We start from the raw sequence: 17,622 nt of genomic DNA on the forward strand, positions 1-17,622 counted from the left end.
ACGTGTTGGGATATTTGGCCGTCGAGTGACATGTGGTTCACAAAAAAAAAGACAGCAGGAGCGATTTACAAGCTCGGCTTGAAACAAGTTGTTAAATGACAAAGGGTGCACGCTCGTCTGCTTAAATGCTAACAGTTGCTGAGTTGTTTGACTGTATTTATACAAAATGTGTAATATCACCCCCTTGTGGACACAGACAGCTCATTAATGCCATCGTGGAGGTGCAGATTAGGCCTGTCTAAAAAACCCAAATCAGGTCAGCTGACATGACGTATGAACAGTAATTTCATGCAGCTTGAAACTGTTTTGGTGTGTGTGTGTGTGTGTGTGTGTGGGAGGGGGGCTCCTTAATACATCCATATAAACGTCAGTCCTGTTGGCTGTAGGTATTTTTATTTATTTTTTTAAACCTTGTCATATATGTCACCCTTTTTTGTTTCTTTTGACATTAAAGCAAATTTTTCACCCTGTTTGTTGACAGTTAAATCACTCCGTCTGCAGTCGTAAAAGAAATCCTGGAACCAGCAGTCCCGCTTTTATATAATGTGTGCGTCTGTGTAACAAAGCACCATTTATATTTATTTCTGACACTGATTTTGTGCAATTACAGACAATGAGCCGTAAATCAGCAGCATGGGACAGTGCCTGCAAAAACCTCCTTCATAATGAAAACTATTTTTATAACGCGTAATATGTCCATTAAAAGAGCCTGGAAGTGCCTCTGAGCAAAACACCACCCTGGCTCTGTGACATCTGAATGTTTAAGTCTTTGTCTCTCTCTTTCTGTTTAAATCAGTGATATAAATATCTACTAAAAGGCAGTGTGCAAAAGACAAAAACAGTCCAATGAGCAGTGACTGTAAGGGCGTTTCCTTTGGCCTGATGAATTTTATTTAAGATGATGATGCTGTCCTCTAGTGACTTGTTTCATCATAGCAGTTTACTGCCCATTGACTAAAAGTCTTCAGACCACAAGGAAGCAACCGTGCAGGCTGAAATGAATCAGGGTATTTCCCACAAAACATGAACTCAGCCACCTGGAAGATAATTACACCTTTAACTAGAAGCACTCGGAGAGCGCAAACCTCCACCAAGGCCATAGGGTCACTGACGTCACATGGAATACCCTTTGGCAAAGAGACTTATTCCACATCATTTCACGCATCTACCGTCACGTTTCAGATTCAGTGGTTAAATCCTTAGATCTTCAGCAAATGTATTTATAAAGAGAAACTGCATGAACTACACAAGTTTTTATTTTTATTTTCTAATAATAAGTTTATTCAATGAGGAGAAACAAATGCTAAATTATTGTTGTGTCGTAACTTAATTTTTGTTCAGCCTTTGTGACCCGTCTTCATGAAGTTAGATGCAGAAATGTTGAAATTGCAATGATAAAGAATCCTTAAAAAAATTACTGGATCCGGATTGTGTTCCGGATCATTACCAAAATTTATTGACTTCTAAGTTAGGCCAAGATACACCCCTGGTAAAAATTTCATTGAAATCCGTTGAGGATTTTTTGAGTAATCCAACAAACCAACCAAGCAACCAACCAACAAACAAACGGACACAACCGAAAACATAACCTCCTTGGCAGAGGTAATAATGTGAATGATAATGATTATAATGCCGTACATCCCAGTGTATGTATAGACCCTGTACTGCCTGGATTGTTCATTCAATATTTGTGTTTTATTATGTTTCAATCACAATGGGGGGGGGGTCAAGTGGAACAAAGCTCAGCATTTGTTTTCAGTTTGTTGGGAAAGTGTAGTGACACGGACCCCCAACAGGGGGCGCAAATGATCGGACAATGAAAGAGTCGAATATGAACACTTCACTGTTGTGACAGAATTTGAGCAAACAGTCAATCCACAAAGGTGACGTGTGGGCAGGCTCAAGGATAGAAGACGTCTGTCCTGAGAAGAACCGGAACCACACGATTTCCTCCGCCACCGAACTTGGAGAATACTGGAGCCGCCAAGTTCCGAGTCCCCAGGTGGCCACCGTCTCCGAGTGTCGGATCTGGTACTGCTGACGAGGAGCAAAAACAGTCATATGGGTGCGTGCACACCCAGTAACAACAATGGTGGGAATTCCACCTCCACCTCTAACACACACTTGTGCAGCTCCTGTCTAACCACTTATCTGGTTGGGGTGTGAAGCGAAGCCGTCGCTGATCACACCAAACGCCAATCTCTCAGGAAAGCGGCTGCAAAAAGAGTTCAGACTAAGACACAGTTAAGGCTGAGAATATTACCTTCACAGGTAGATGATATCTCGGCAACGAGGTGGAGATGACGTCCGGGTTTTATGGAGTGGAATGATGAAGTGTAGATGGATGACAGCTGTCATGAGATAATGAGTGACTGCTGTCACCCCCGGCTGTGTCCGTGGCGGCAGCGCCCTCTCGTGCCTGAAGCCCGCACTTCAGGCAGGGCGCCCTCTGGTGGTGGGCCAGCAGTACCTCCTCTTCTGGCGGCCCACACAACAGGACCCCCCCCTCAACGGGCGTCTCCTGGCGCCCGACCAGGCTTGTCAGGGTGACGGAGGTAGAAATTGGCCAGGAGGGCCGGCTCCAGGATGAAGCTTCTCTTTACCCAGGAGCATTCTTCGCGTCCATACCCCTCCCAGTCCACCAAATACTGGAACCCCCGGCCCATTCGACGGACGTCCAGGAGCCGGCGCACTGTCCAAGCCGGCTCCCCATCGATGATCCGGGCAGGAGGCGGTGCCGGACCGGGAGCACAGAGGGGTGAGGTGAGGTGTGATTTAATCCGGGAGACATGAAAAACAGGGTGGATCCGCAGTGAAGCCGGGAGTTGGAGCTTCACTGCAGCAGGACTGAGGATTTTGATGATCTTGAAGGGTCCAATGAACCTGTCCATAAGTTTGGGTGAGTCCACCTGCAGGGGAATGTCCTTAGTAGATAACCACACCTCCTGCCCGGGCTGGTATGCAGGGGCTGGGGACCGCCGGCGGTTTGCATGGGTCTTAGCCCTCGTCCGGGCCTTTAATAAGGCAGAACGGGCGGTGCACCACACCCGATGGCACCTACGCAGGTGGGCCTGGACCGAGGGCACACTGACCTCTCCCTCCACCACGGGAAACAACGGGGGCTGGTACCCCAGACACACCTCAAACGGGGAGAGGCCGGTGGCAGAGGACACCTGACTGTTGTGTGCATACTCAATCCAGGCCAGATGGTTACTCCAGGCTGTTGGGTGCGCTGATGTCACACAGTGGAGGGTCTGTTCAAACTCTTGGTTGGCCCGTTCTGCCTGTCCGTTCGTCTGTGGGTGGTACCCGGACGAGAGGCTCACGGTGGCCCCCAGTTCCCTGCAGAAACTCCTCCAGACTTGAGAGGAAAACTGGGGACCACGATCCGAGACTATGTCAGCTAGTATCCCATGCAGACGAACGACGTGGTGGACCAGGAGGTCAGCAGTCTTGTTAAAGATTTTGTATATATGTTATCACTGTTAAACATTTGTACCTTTGTCCTTTTTCTCATGAAAACGGTGTTGTGCTGTTTTGCACCTAACCCTGAGAATGTACGTGTTATTCAACCTAGTTTTAGCATGCTGGGGTCAATCTGAACTGGGAATGAAGAGCTGGATGTACGTATTATTATTATACAACTTTGTTTTTGTAGCCGCTAACGACTGGGAGTGAAGCATGATGGGGTCAGGCTGAACTGGGAGTAAATGTTTTGACTGTTGTGATGTGATGCTTAGTGTGAAGAACAGGACACTCCAGGCAGATGCAGAACAGCTGATAACTGCAACAGACGAACGAGATGTGCTGACCTTCGACGATAAGAGTAAAAGAAAGAAACTGTTTTTCCTTACAGCTGCACTTATTGACGTATGTGTTTAGGTTACGGGAAGAAACTTGTCTTGCGTCGTCCTCCCCCCACCCTCAGGACAAGTTTTTTTATGTGATGAGGGCTTCTCTAATAAAAAGAGCGGGAGAGCAGGCCAGACTTTAGTGTAGCCTTGGTGTACAGCCTGACTGCACTCCGCGCGAGATAAATTTGACTTTCTGTCTCACTGGTGTTTCTTGACTCTGTTTGTCTTATCAAGGTTTTAAGAATGTTTGGAGGAGAAAATACCCAACATTGACTGGGGGCTCGTCCGGGATCTCAACAATACCGGAGGTGTCCAGCGGAGGTCGTCAAGTCCAGACGTAAATCCTTGGCCAAGGTCCGATCGATTGATCGTGTCTGCAATTGTCGACCACCGTTGGCATCGTCTGGTTGACGAGATTTTCCCGAAGAAGACAGACAGGAGGTCGAGTCAGTGAGTAGAATTTCTTTGTAACAGTACTGAGTGAGTGGTGATCAGATCACATAAAACAGTTAAACTCCGTAAGCGATGATACAGAATCGTCTGTTAATGAAACACAGTTAAACTCTGTAAGGAGGGCGGACTCCTCTACGGTTGCGAGGGACGCACGTAGTTAAATTCCGAAGGAGGGTACGGACTCCTCTGTTTTAATACGTAAAGGAAATCCCGGGTAGAAATACGTGCACTGTAAAAAGGCAGTTAAATCTCGCAGGGACGGTGGAGTCCCCTAATGCAGGACATTAGTTAAATTCCACGGGAGGGCGAGCTCCCCTGGCCTAAGAATACGCGTACGGTTATTAAAAGTGTTTCTATGTGTAAATAGTGTTTTGTGTAAGTGTAAATAGAATAACTGTGTGAAAGTGTAATACTTTGGACAACGTTAGTGACAACCGTGTGTGTGGATGCAGAGGCAAGTGATTCCGCTTCCTACGGGGAGGTGAAAGGAATCAACCACACGACGGCAAATTAATTGTCACGTCCAAAGAAAGTGAAAACTTCAGATTTAGAACACCCTAGGTGTGCCCCCGTCTGAAGTCCAAATTATAACAAGGGATAATAAAAATGGGGGGTAAGACGTCTAAAAATAAGGAAAATTTATCAACTGACGACTGGAAATTTATGGAAGCAAAAAATCCAAAAGCAACAAAGAAATTGGAGACCTGGATAAATAAACATGACTTTGACGGACGACTGAACCTGATCAGTATACAGAAGCTAAAGAAGGAGTTAGAACAGGAACATAAAGGTGATGAGAAAAAGATGCAGAAAGTAGGGGCCGATTTAGTGGCATTTTGGGAGGAGCAAGCAGAGAACAGACGGAAGGGAGCAGAGAAGCGACGATTAGAGAAAGCAAGGAAAAAGAGAGCTGTAGGTAAGGCAGAAGAAGATGTGATAATTCAGCACAGAGAACCAGAACAGCCTCAACAACCACCGCCGGCTGGATCGTCGGTGACAACAACACCTTTATATCCTCCTCTACCAGAGGATGGCGATGTACCGCCACCACAGTATGATTTGGCAGTAAAACCTAAGGTAAAAAGTGAAAAACAAGAAAAACCACAAACACGCAGTCAAGCGAAAGTGCCTACAGCCCCTCCCATGGTGGAACACAGTGACCAGGGAGATGCCTATCCTATGATAGAAGTACCAAATCCTCGTGCAGGAACAGCAGGACATTGATCAACCATGCTCGTATATCGAACATGGAATGCTGATGATATCAAAGCAGCAGTCGACATGATACCATCGCCACATGTCGATATCGAGGGATTTATGCAGGATATAGAAAACATTAGAAATTCTTACCACCTTAATGGACCTGAAGTCCAACAGGTGTGGATGAAAGCATGTGGCCCTAAATGGAGTCAGATACGCGGAGACTGGAATCCTGCAGACCAACATGGCGTACCACTGACACATGATGATCTAGTCTTGAAAACAAGAGTGGAAGCTATGATTACACGTGCAAAAGGTGTGTTAGGACCAAAGATAAATTATACTGAAATTACCAGGACAACACAGAAAGAAGGAGAGCCATGGACAGAGTTTAGATGCAGATTTGAGAGTGTATTTAGAGTCCATAGTGGCATATTGCCAGGAACACCAGTGTATGAACAACAATTGAAAAACGCTCTGATCCAACATTCCAATAAGGACATAAAAGCTTGGATACAGAAACATTGGATTGGATTGCCTACAGGTACATTGGAAGAAACACATACACACTGCTGTCATGCAGAAGGAGTCTTAAAGCAGAAAAAGACAGGAAACAGCGACAAAGGAGTGTACGTAACACAAGGAGAGGATGAAATATATTACCAACAAAGTAACTTGAGGCAGCAGAAGCAGTGCAAACGCCCCCAAAAGCCATGGCAAAATAGACAAGGTGGACAGCCACAACGTCAAGGACCATGGCAACCGCGGCAGCAGCACAGACAGGGAGGGCCACCATGTGGTCCCCTGATTTGTTGGAACTGTGGGAGAGAGGGACATATGTATAGAAATTGTCCGAATCCACCTACTGAGGGAGCAGCAGGAGGAATTCCACCACGGAATAATCCTCCGCAGCCACAGTATCCACAATGACTAGAATCCATAATCCATGATTCCACATCAGATAGGCAGTCTGATTGTGATATGGACCTGTGTGCCTTACTGGGAAATCCGGTACCAAAACCAGAAGTGACTTTGTTGGTAAATGGACGACCAGTGACATTCCTTTGTGATACAGGAGCATGTAGAACCACATGTAATGACAACATACCCGTCCATAAATTAAGCAACGAAATCTTTAGGGTTCGCTCTGCAAATGGACAAACGTCAGACGTCCCTATCACTAAACCCATAACGTTGACAGATCCATTTGGCCTGACATGTACTATGTCAGTGTTGAACATGCCACAATGTCCAGTTAACCTCTTAGGACGAGACGGATTGACTGCATTGGGCTTGTCCATAATTGTGGAACAAGGGAAATTAGTTGTTGAGCGCACAGGAGGCGTTAACATGGTAAGAGAAGAAAGCGATGACCCCACATTCCACTATTACTATACATTTGACATTTCAGAAAAAGATGCTGCAGGATGGGGTAAAGATGTCGTCTTGCAAGCGACAGCCCTATTAAAAAATCCTGAACAAAAGATGTCACCACCTGACCTGCATGTCACAATGTGGCATAAAGATCCTCCAGGTCCGGATGGTGACTATGAAAACAAATTGAAAAACATTTCACCTGTGAAGCTGACAATGACAGATTTGATTCATGATGGCACCTCAACAGCTGTCATAACAGTGACAGGTGCCACTGAAGATGTTTTAAAATTGAGATTCACAGGTATGCCATTACATGTGTCACTTTGTAAACCATATTTGACAGAATGGCAAGATTTGGGACTGATAGTCATAACAGCTTTGTCAGCCACTGATTGGAGCAGAATTGGACCACGAACGGAGTTCAGTCCATCAACTAAATTGTATAAAGTGCCAGTTAATGTCTCATTAGTACTGACAGCTGGAACACATATTGATGTGTCCACTTCACAATCCTGAGTGTTTCAGTTGAGTCCTGAAGAAGATGATCTTCTTTCTTCAGTACCATCAGGATTGTGGACAACAGGTCCTTCAGACGTAGGACTGATTAAAAATGCACAACCTGTAGTTATAAGACCAAAAACAGAATACAGACCATGTGTAAGACAGTATCCATTGAAACCTGATGCAATTGAAGGAATCAGACCAGTAATAGAGGATTTGTTAACAGCAGGAGTTATAGTACCATGTCCAGATTCACCATGTAACACACCTATATTTCCTGTAAAAAAGGCTCCGCCCTCAGTAGGATGGAGAATGATACAGGATCTCCAAGCTGTAAATGCTGCTGTGATTAAAAGAGCACCATGTGTTCCAGATCCACACACCTTGTTAAATTCGCTGAGACCAAATTCTAATAGTTTCTCAGTAATTGACATAAGTAATGCATTTTTCTCTGTGCCGGTACATCCAGATAGTCAATTTTGGTTTGCTTTTACCTTTAAAGGACAACGATATACATTTACCAGATTACCGCAGGGTTACGCAGAGAGTCCAACTATTTATTCTCAAGTCATGTCAGCATGTTTAGCCAATTTCATTCCACCGGCAGATAGCCAACTATTAGTGTATGTTGATGACATTTTGATTGCCTCTGACACACGAGAAAACTGCATAACTGACACAGTAGCATTATTATGTTTCTTATTTGATAATGGCCACAAAGTGAGTAAAAACAAAGTTCAGTTATGTAGGGACAAAGTGAAATATTTAGGACATGAATTATCCGCCACAGGGCGCACGATCCTGTCTGACAGAAAGGAAGCGATTTTACATGCTCCGAAACCACAAACTAAAAAACAGATGATGTCATTTCTTGGACTGACAAATTACTGCAGGGCATGGATTCCCTGCTATGCAGAATTGACTAGTCACTTTCTGATTTGATGTACAAAGATGATATTTCAATGTCAACTGTGCTGGAGTGGAACAAAGATGCTGAGGAAGCTTTTGTAAAAGTCAAACAAACAGTGTCATCCACAGTTTTGGCACTACCAGATTATAGTAAACCATTCATTCAAACAGTTGATTGTAAGAATAAGTTCATGACTAGTGTTTTGGTACAACTGTATGGCTCAAAATTAAGGCCAGTTGCCTACTACTCATCTAAATTGGATGCAGTGGCAAGTGCTTTGCCACCATGCGTACAAGCTGTTGTTGCAGCCTCTATGGCTGTTCATAGTAGCAGTAATGTTGTTCTATTCCATCAGCTGACATTGAAAGTTCCACATGCAGTTTCTGCACTTCTGTTGCAGACAAACATGAGCCTTTTGTCCCCAGCAAGACATCTTTCGTGCATGTCCTTGCTATTATCACAGCCACACCTTACGGTAGAGCGATGTACAACATTGAACCCATCCACATTGATACCTTTACCTGAGGATGGTGAGCCGCACAATTGTCTTGATGTAGCAACAGTCTGTACGAAAGCACGCCCAGACCTCCGGGACACACCCATCCCAAACAGTACAATTGTGTATGTGGATGGTTCTTCCACTAAAAATGCTTATGGACAAACACAATCTGGATATGCTGTTGTCACAAATTCAGAAGTATTGGATTCTGCTTCATTGCCATCGTCATTTTCAGCACAAGCAGCTGAATTAGTTGCTTTAACTGCAGCTTGCTATCTGTTTAAAGGTACGGCTGTAACAATTTATACAGACAGCCAGTACGCTTTCAGCACAGTGCATGTGTTTGCAAAACTGTGGGAAGAGCGTGGAATGGTGACATCATCTGGAAAGCCAGTGACTCATGCCACTCTCCTAACTGCACTACTGAAAGCTGTGAAATTGCCTAAACAAATTGCTATATGCAAATGTGCGGCTCACACCAAAGGCTCTGACAGTGTTTCAAAAGGAAATGATTTTGCTGACGGAGCAGCAAAAGAGGCAGCAGCAGCCTCTTCTATTTTTGTTGTACAGGAAACCACTCCAGATTCGCACTTAGATCACGTACTGCTTGCTGAGATGCAACAGCAGGCAACTGATAAAGAAAAACAAATGTGGTTACACAAAGGAGCTACATTCGCAAATGATTTATACTTATGACCACAAAAGAAACCCATATTGCCAAAAAATATGTTTAAATGGGCAGCTATTATGAGCCATGGCGTGACGCATGTCTCATCAGGGGGTATGATATCGCAATTGCAATCTATTTTTTGTCTTTATGGGTTCGATGCATATGCAAAACAGCATTGTAGAGCATGCATGACGTGCAAAACACAACTCACAAGGCAATTTGAGACCCCAAAGAGGCAAATTTCCAACACCACGATATCCCTTTCAAGTGATTCATATGGATTATATACAGCTGAGTAAACATGAAGGGAAGGAATTTTGTTTAGTCATAATTGATGCCTTCTCAAAATGGGTAGAATTGTTCCCTACAAAACATGCAGATGCACTTACAGTGGCTAAAGCATTATGCAAAGACATCATTCCACGATTTGGAATACCAGAAACAGTCTATTCAGATAATGGAGCGCATTTTGTTAATACAATAGTGCAATATGGAGGAGAAGCGCTACAGGTTAATCTCAAAAATCATTGTGCTTATCATCCACAAAGTGCCGGATTAGTGGAAAGGATGAATGGAACAGTAAAAAACAGACTTAGAAAGACAATGGAAGAAACAGGCAGACCATGGACACATTGTGTAGATTTGGTAAAAATGTATATAAACATAACTAGTACCATGGGGTTGACACCGTATGAAATATTGTTTGGCAGAAAATATCGATTGCCATATTATGGGCAAATTTGGGATGTACCTGAGGAAGCCAATTTGGCAGATTACATGAGAAAAATGTTAGAAGGACAACGAGGGAGAGTTCCAAACACTGATGATCCCATTTCTCCACAGGAGGACCCTAAAGTGGTACCTGGAGACTGGGTGTTGATAAGAAGCATCAAGAGAAAACACTGGCATTCACCTAAATGGGAAGGGCCCTATCAAGTACTACTCACAACACCCACAGCCTTGAAAATTGGGGAAAGAAGTACATGGATTAATTTAACTCACTGTAAGAAAGTCATTTCTGCAGACACAGACAAACAGTAAGAACAGTAGGACAAGACTAGTAATAGTGTGTGAGCTTGGTGTTAAGATCCAGGTTAGACACGAAAGCTAGCAGAAGACATTAAGAAGCCACTGTTCTGAACATAGGTGTGCTGTAGTGTGCAGAAATGGTGAAAGGAAAAAATAAAAAGAACGAGGGTTTCTGGACCCCATGGACAGTCCTTGTTATGCTACTTTTCTTTTTTGGATTGGGCTTATTATTAAAAGCCATAAGCACGGGACATGATAATAAGGCTCACATCCGCAGATTGCAGAGACCAAAAAGAAGTAACGAAGACCCCAGTCCGATAATGAATGCCACAGTACATAGGTGTGATAGGAACAATGCGTACCGATTTGGTGTACAAGCCTGCATTCCTAGAAATGCTTCTGTGGTCATCTCTGTACCGTATAGTGCTCTTACCCATGGAACATGGGATGGTGACAGAGGGACTAATTACGGAAATAGTTTCTCATGGTATATGACCAATGATCAACAAGATAAGAGATGGGAAACGTTGGTAGCCGATGAATGGAGTAGATGGACACCAAGATGGGCACAAACCGAGTGGGCTAAGTACCAGAGTCAAATTCTCAAAATGTATCAAACAGATGATAAGCTGTTTATAGTGGTGAATACCAGAGAAAAAGGAACTATATTCCCACCTGATATAAAGGGAGACTGTTGGTTGTTTCTCCTTTGGGTATACAAACCAGGAAAAGATCCGTATTTCCATTTTTTCCTCTGTGAAACAGATAGAGTACAGCAACCAATATTGACAGAATTAAGTACGTCAAAGGGGGTGTCCATACAAGCAAAGGGGATGTCCGTACAAGGCACAAAAGACATGAAGGCAGATGACTGGTTCCTAGTAACTACAGGAATTAGTGGACAAAATAACAATTGGCTTTTAATGGCAGAACAAGCAGGACTAGCTGCAAAGAAGGACTGTGTTGTATGTATGGGACCCAGACCTATATTACAGGTAATACCGGCAGCATTACCCAAAGACTGTCTGCTGACTGTAATGACACAGACATACATTGCAGCAAACAACAATTGTTCTAAGTGGGACAAGATCTATCCATTGACCAAATTGACTAAGATTAAACCTTTATTTTCAAGCAAAGTTGGGCATGCTAACCATACATGTGTACACTTGACAGGGACAAGTAAGACTTTGGGTAGCTTAAACCACACTGCCTGGTGTAAGGATGTGGTCCATAGTACTCCCACATTCAAACCTGTCGGTAGGAGTGACGTATGGTGGTGGTGTGGTGATAACAGAATCTTTGACAGACTGCCACGAAATGTGTCAGGTTATTGTGCATTAATATCATTATTGTTACCAGTTAAAGCTATACCCATGACCCCTGAAGACGTTACGACATATGCAGCCTCTCTTATTCCTGAAGATTGGCAGAAAGGCATAGCCAGACATAGAGTAAAAAGAGATTGGAAAGGAGTGGGAAATCCAACATATATTGACGCAATAGGAGTCCCCAGAGGAGTGCCTGACGAGTATAAACTGGTTGATCAAATAGCAGCTGGATTTGAATCTTCCATCTGTTGGTGGTGTTCAATTAATAAAAACGTGGACAGAATAAACTACATCCACTACAATGTACAGAAATTAGGAAATTGGACTGAGGAAGGATTTAAGGCTGTCCATTCACAGTTAGAAGCCACGTCCCTTATGGCCTTCCAGAACCGTATTGCTCTGGATATGTTGTTGGCAGAGAAAGGAGGTGTTTGTGCCATGTTCGGAGAACAATGCTGCACATTCATTCCCAACAACACAGCTGCAGATGGCAGTCTCACTCAAGCCATCGACGGGCTGAGGACGTTGAACAGGAAGATGAAGGAGCACAGTGGAGTAAACACCGAAGGCTGGGACTGGTGGCTGGAAGGGATGGGAAAATGGAGGTCTTTGATTTCTTCACTATTAGTGTCTATAGCAGTATTTGCTGCGATTCTAACATTGTGTGGATGTTGTTGTATTCCATGTCTCCGAGGCCTTGTAAATAGAATGATAACCACAGCAATAAGTCCAGGACCAGGAGGGGGACCAGCATCATATCCACTCCTGGGGCAAGACGACAACGAGGAGGAAGATGACTCTCATGACTTGTACCCAGACCGATGGAAGTATGATGACCCAGACACCGATGATGGTGACGATGATGACATCACCTCTGGGGTGTAAGCCTATAGAACATACCATGATGAACCTCTTAGTGAAAATCTCAAAAAGAAGTGCTAAGCTGGGTGATGCCTACTATATGTTTAACAGGCGATAAACAGGAGGGGAATGTTAAAGATTTTGTATATATGTTATCACTGTTAAACATTTGTACCTTTGTCCTTTTTCTCATGAAAACGGTGTTGTGCTGTTTTGCACCTAACCCTGAGAATGTACGTGTTATTCAACCTTGTTTTAGCATGCTGGGGTCAATCTGAACTGGGAATGAAGAGCTGGATGTACGTATTATTATTATACAACTTTGTTTTTGTAGCCGCTAACGACTGGGAGTGAAGCATGATGGGGTCAGGCTGAACTGGGAGTAAATGTTTTGACTGTTGTGATGTGATGCTTAGTGTGAAGAACAGGACACTCCAGGCAGATGCAGAACAGCTGATAACTGCAACAGACGAACGAGATGTGCTGACCTTCGACGATAAGAGTAAAAGAAAGAAACTGTTTTTCCTTACAGCTGCACTTATTGACGTATGTGTTTAGGTTACGGGAAGAAACTTGTCTTGCGTCGTCCTCCCCCCACCCTTAGGACAAGTTTTTTTATGTGATGAGGGCTTCTCTAATAAAAAGAGCGGGAGAGCAGGCCAGACTTTAGTGTAGCCTTGGTGTACAGCCTGACTGCACTCCGCGCGAGATAAATTTGACTTTCTGTCTCACTGGTGTTTCTTGACTCTGTTTGTCTTATCAAGGTTTTAAGAATGTTTGGAGGAGAAAATACCCAACAAGTCTCCTGGACTGTTGGGAGCTTCGGGAGGGCCACGAAGTGGGCCGCCTGGGAGAACCGGTCCACTATTGTCAGGATGGTAGTCATGCCCTGGGATGGCGGGAGGCCCGTGACGAAATCCAGGCAGATATGGGACCAGGGGCGATGAGGCAACGGGAGCGGCTGGACAAGTCATTGGGTCCTCTTATGGTCTGCCTTGCCCCTGGCACAGGTGCTGCAGGCCTGGATATACTCCCGGACGTCGGCTTACATAGACGCCCACCAGAAGCGCTGCCGGACAACTGCCACGGTCCTTCGCACCCCTGGATGACAGGAGAGCTTGGATCCGTGACAGAAATCCAAGACTGCAGCTCTGGCCTCTGGTGGGACGTACAGACGATTTTTTGGTCCAGTTCCAGGGTCCGGGTTCCGTGCCAGGGCCTCCCGGACGGTCTTCTCCACGTCCCAGGTGAGGGTGGCCACGATAGTGGACTCCGGAATGATGGGCTCCGGTGGATCCGACAGCTCAGTTTTGACTTTGTCTTTGTGTACCCGGGACAAGGCATCTGATCTTTGGTTCTTGATCCCGGGGCGATAGGTGATCCGGAAGTCAAAACGCCCGAAGAACAGTGACCAGCGGGCTTGCCTAGGGTTCAGCCGCTTGGCGGTCCTGATATACTCCAGGTTCCGATGATCAGTGAAAACCGTGAACGCTCCCTCCAACAGGTGTCTCCACTCCTCAAGAGCCTCTTTCACCGCAAGGAGTTCTCGGTTGCCGACGTCATAGTTCCGTTCAGCCGGGGTCAACCTGCGAGAAAAGTAGGCACACGGGCAGTGTTGCCACAGTTACTTTGAAAAAGTAATCCAATTACTGATTACTGATTACTCCTTAAAAAAGTAACTTAGTTACTTTCCTGATTACTCAATTGTAAAAGTAACTAAGTTAGATTACTAGTTACTTTTTTAGTTACTTTCCCCAGCTGCCGACAACAACCCTCTGCCACCTCAACATGACAATGATACCTGTTTTGCCAAAACTCACTTTATAGTCACCCTTTCTTGACTTCAATGAAAATAAATACTTGTTTTATAAAAAAGTAAAATAAAGACCTCTCTCTTGACCTCATATTTAACTGTTGACAGCACTGTAACAGTAAAACTTGCAATTTCGAACCTACATTGTTTATAAATGTAACTATTAAATTCTAACATTTTTCTAACATTTAAATTATCTCTAAACATTTTACTTGTCAAAATTATTATTATTTTAAGCAATATTAGTAGTTGTAATAAAAAACGGCTTCAAAACTGGACCTTTAATCTAGGGGTGTTGTGGGGGAGGGGGGCACATCCTTGCCCCACATCCCCATTCCATCTGGATTCGCCCCTGCTTTGGCGTTTGAGCACAAAGAATGGATAACATTTATTTATGCAGGAAAACAGGACCAGATTTACAGGTAAGAAAGTTTTATTGTGTTTTCACATCATGTGGTCCTCAGAAAGAGAGTTTAGGTGCATTTGAGTGGAAAATAGTGTTACTTGTTGACTTGTCGCGGAGGATCAGCTGTTTTTAATGAGACAATACGGAGGCTCAGCTCAGAATTCGAAATAAAGGAGGAAAAAAATTATAAAAATGTCTTTGTAAAGCTCAGTGCAGGTGTGCTGATCACTGCGCTTTAAGAGGTGAGGACGAGCTGCTACAGAAAACCGTGGACGAAAAGCTCACAGCTCTGCTTAAAGTGGGCAGTTCAGTTGAACCCCGACCTCCTGCCCACGGACCAAGTTTAATGCTGCTATCGACCCACAATGTAAAAATAATAGTAACGCACAGTGACTTGGAGAAGTAACTTTAATCTGATTATTGATTTGGAAAGATTAACGCGTTAGATTACTCGTTACTAAAAAAAGTGGTCAGATTAGAGTAACGCGTTACTAATTAACGCGTTACCGGCATCACTGCACACGGGTGAAGAACCTTATCGGTCTCTCTGCTCTGGGATAGCACGGCTCCTATCCCTGAGTCAGAGGTGTCCACTTCAACCACAAACTGGCGGCCAGGGTCGGGCTGCACCAGAACTGGTGCAGTCGAGAACCGTCGTTTCAACTCCCTGAACGCGGCTTCGCACCGATCCGACCAGGTGAAGGGGACTTTTGGAGAGGTCAGGGCTGTCAGGGGGCTAACTACCTGACTGTAGCCCTTAATGAACCTCATGTAGAAATTTGCAAAACCGAGGAACTGTTGCAGCTTCCTACGGCTTGTTGGTTGGGGCCAATCTCTCACCGCCACAACCTTGGCCGGATCAGGGGCGACGGAGTTGGAGGAGATGATAAACCCCAGGAATGATAAAGAGGTGCGGTGAAACTCACACTTCTCGCCCTTCACAAACAGCCGGTTCTCCAACAACCGCTGCAGGACCTGACGTACATGCTGGACATGAGTCTCAGGATCCGGAGAAAAGATGAGTATATCGTCCAGGTATACAAAGACGAATCGGTGCAGGAAGTCCCGCAAGACGTCATTTACCAAAGCTTGGAACGTCGCGGGGGCGTTAGTGAGGCCGAACGGCATGACCAGGTACTCAAAATGACCTAACAGGGTGTTAAATGCAGTCTTCCATTCGTCTCCCTTCCGGATCCGAACCAGGTGGTATGCATTTCTAAGATCCAACTTGGTGAAGATTTTGGCTCCATGCAGGGGCGTGAACACTGAATCTAACAGGGGCAACGGGTATCGATTGCGAACCGTAATCTCATTCAGCCCCCTGTAATCAATGCATGGACAGAGTCCGCCGTCTTTCTTGCCCACAAAAAAGAAACCTGCACCCATCGGGGAGGAGGAATTCTGGATCAGCCCGGCAGCTAATGAGTCCCGGATGTAGGTCTCCATTGATTCGCGCTCAGGTCGTGAGAGATTGTACAGCCTGCTGGACGGAAACTCAACGCCCGGAATCAAATCAATGGCACAATCATACGGACGGTGCGGGGGAAGGGTGAGCACCAGATCCTTGTTGAAGACGTCAGCAAGATCGTGGTACTCAACCGGCACTGCCGTCAGATTGGGAGGGACTTTGACCTCCTCCTTAGCCTGTAAACCGGGAGGAACCGAGGATCCTAAACACACCCGATGGCAGGTTTCGCTCCACTGAACCACCACCCCAGACGGCCAATCAATCCGGGGATTGTGTTTCAACATCCAAGGGAAGCCCAAAATCATGCGGGAGGTAGCAGGAGTCATAAAAAACTCGATCTCCTCCCGATGATTTCCAGACACCACCAGAGTTACTGGTTGTGTCTTGTGTGTGATTAAAGGGAGAAGGGTGCCATCTAGTGCCCGCACCTGCAATGGTGAAGGGAGCACCACCAGAGGGAGCCCTACCTCTCTAGCCCATCTGCTGTCTAGCAGATTCCCTTCTGACCCCGTGTCCACCAGTGCTGGGGCTTGAAGGGTTAAATCCCCGCTCAGGATTGTAACTGGGAGTCGTGTGGAAATATGTGTATGCCCCACGTGAATGTCTTGGCCCACCCTAAGCCCAGTTTCTAGGGGGCGGGCGTTGGTGTTTAACCGCTTGGGGCAGTCTCTCTGCAGATGCTCACTCGAGCCGCAGACAAAGCACTCCCCACGGGCCAGCCTCCTCTGTCTGTTAGGTGGTCTAAATGTGGCCCTGCTCGTGTCCATAGCTTCGTCAGCAGGGGGAGCTGTAGCCACACGGAGCGTTGAGGCTGTGGAGCGTGGGGAGGGTGGAACCTTTCCGGACCCAGAAGGGAGAGGGACGGCACGTGCCCGGCCACGTCCTTCATCTCACTCCCGACGGCATTCCTCTGACCGATTGTCTAACCGTATAACGAGATCAATAAGCCCATCTAGATCCCGCAGTTCTTCCTTGGCTACCAGGTGCTCCTTCAGGACCAACGACAGTCCGTTTATGAAGGCGGCGCGGAGCGCAACGTTATTCCAGCCGGACCTCGCAGCCGCGATGCGGAAGTCGACTGCATATTTGGCTGCGCTCCGGCACCCCTGTCTCATAGACAGCAGCACAGTTGAAGCAGTCTCTCCTCTATTAGGGTGATCAAAAACCGTTTTGAACTCCCTCACAAACCCAGTATAAGTGGTAAGGAGCCGTGAATTTTGCTCCCAAAGCGCTGTAGCCCAAGCGCGTGC

This window comes from Thalassophryne amazonica, chromosome 10, assembly GCF_902500255.1.
Source record: "Thalassophryne amazonica chromosome 10, fThaAma1.1, whole genome shotgun sequence".
In the NCBI taxonomy this organism is placed as follows: Eukaryota; Metazoa; Chordata; class Actinopteri; order Batrachoidiformes; family Batrachoididae; genus Thalassophryne; species Thalassophryne amazonica.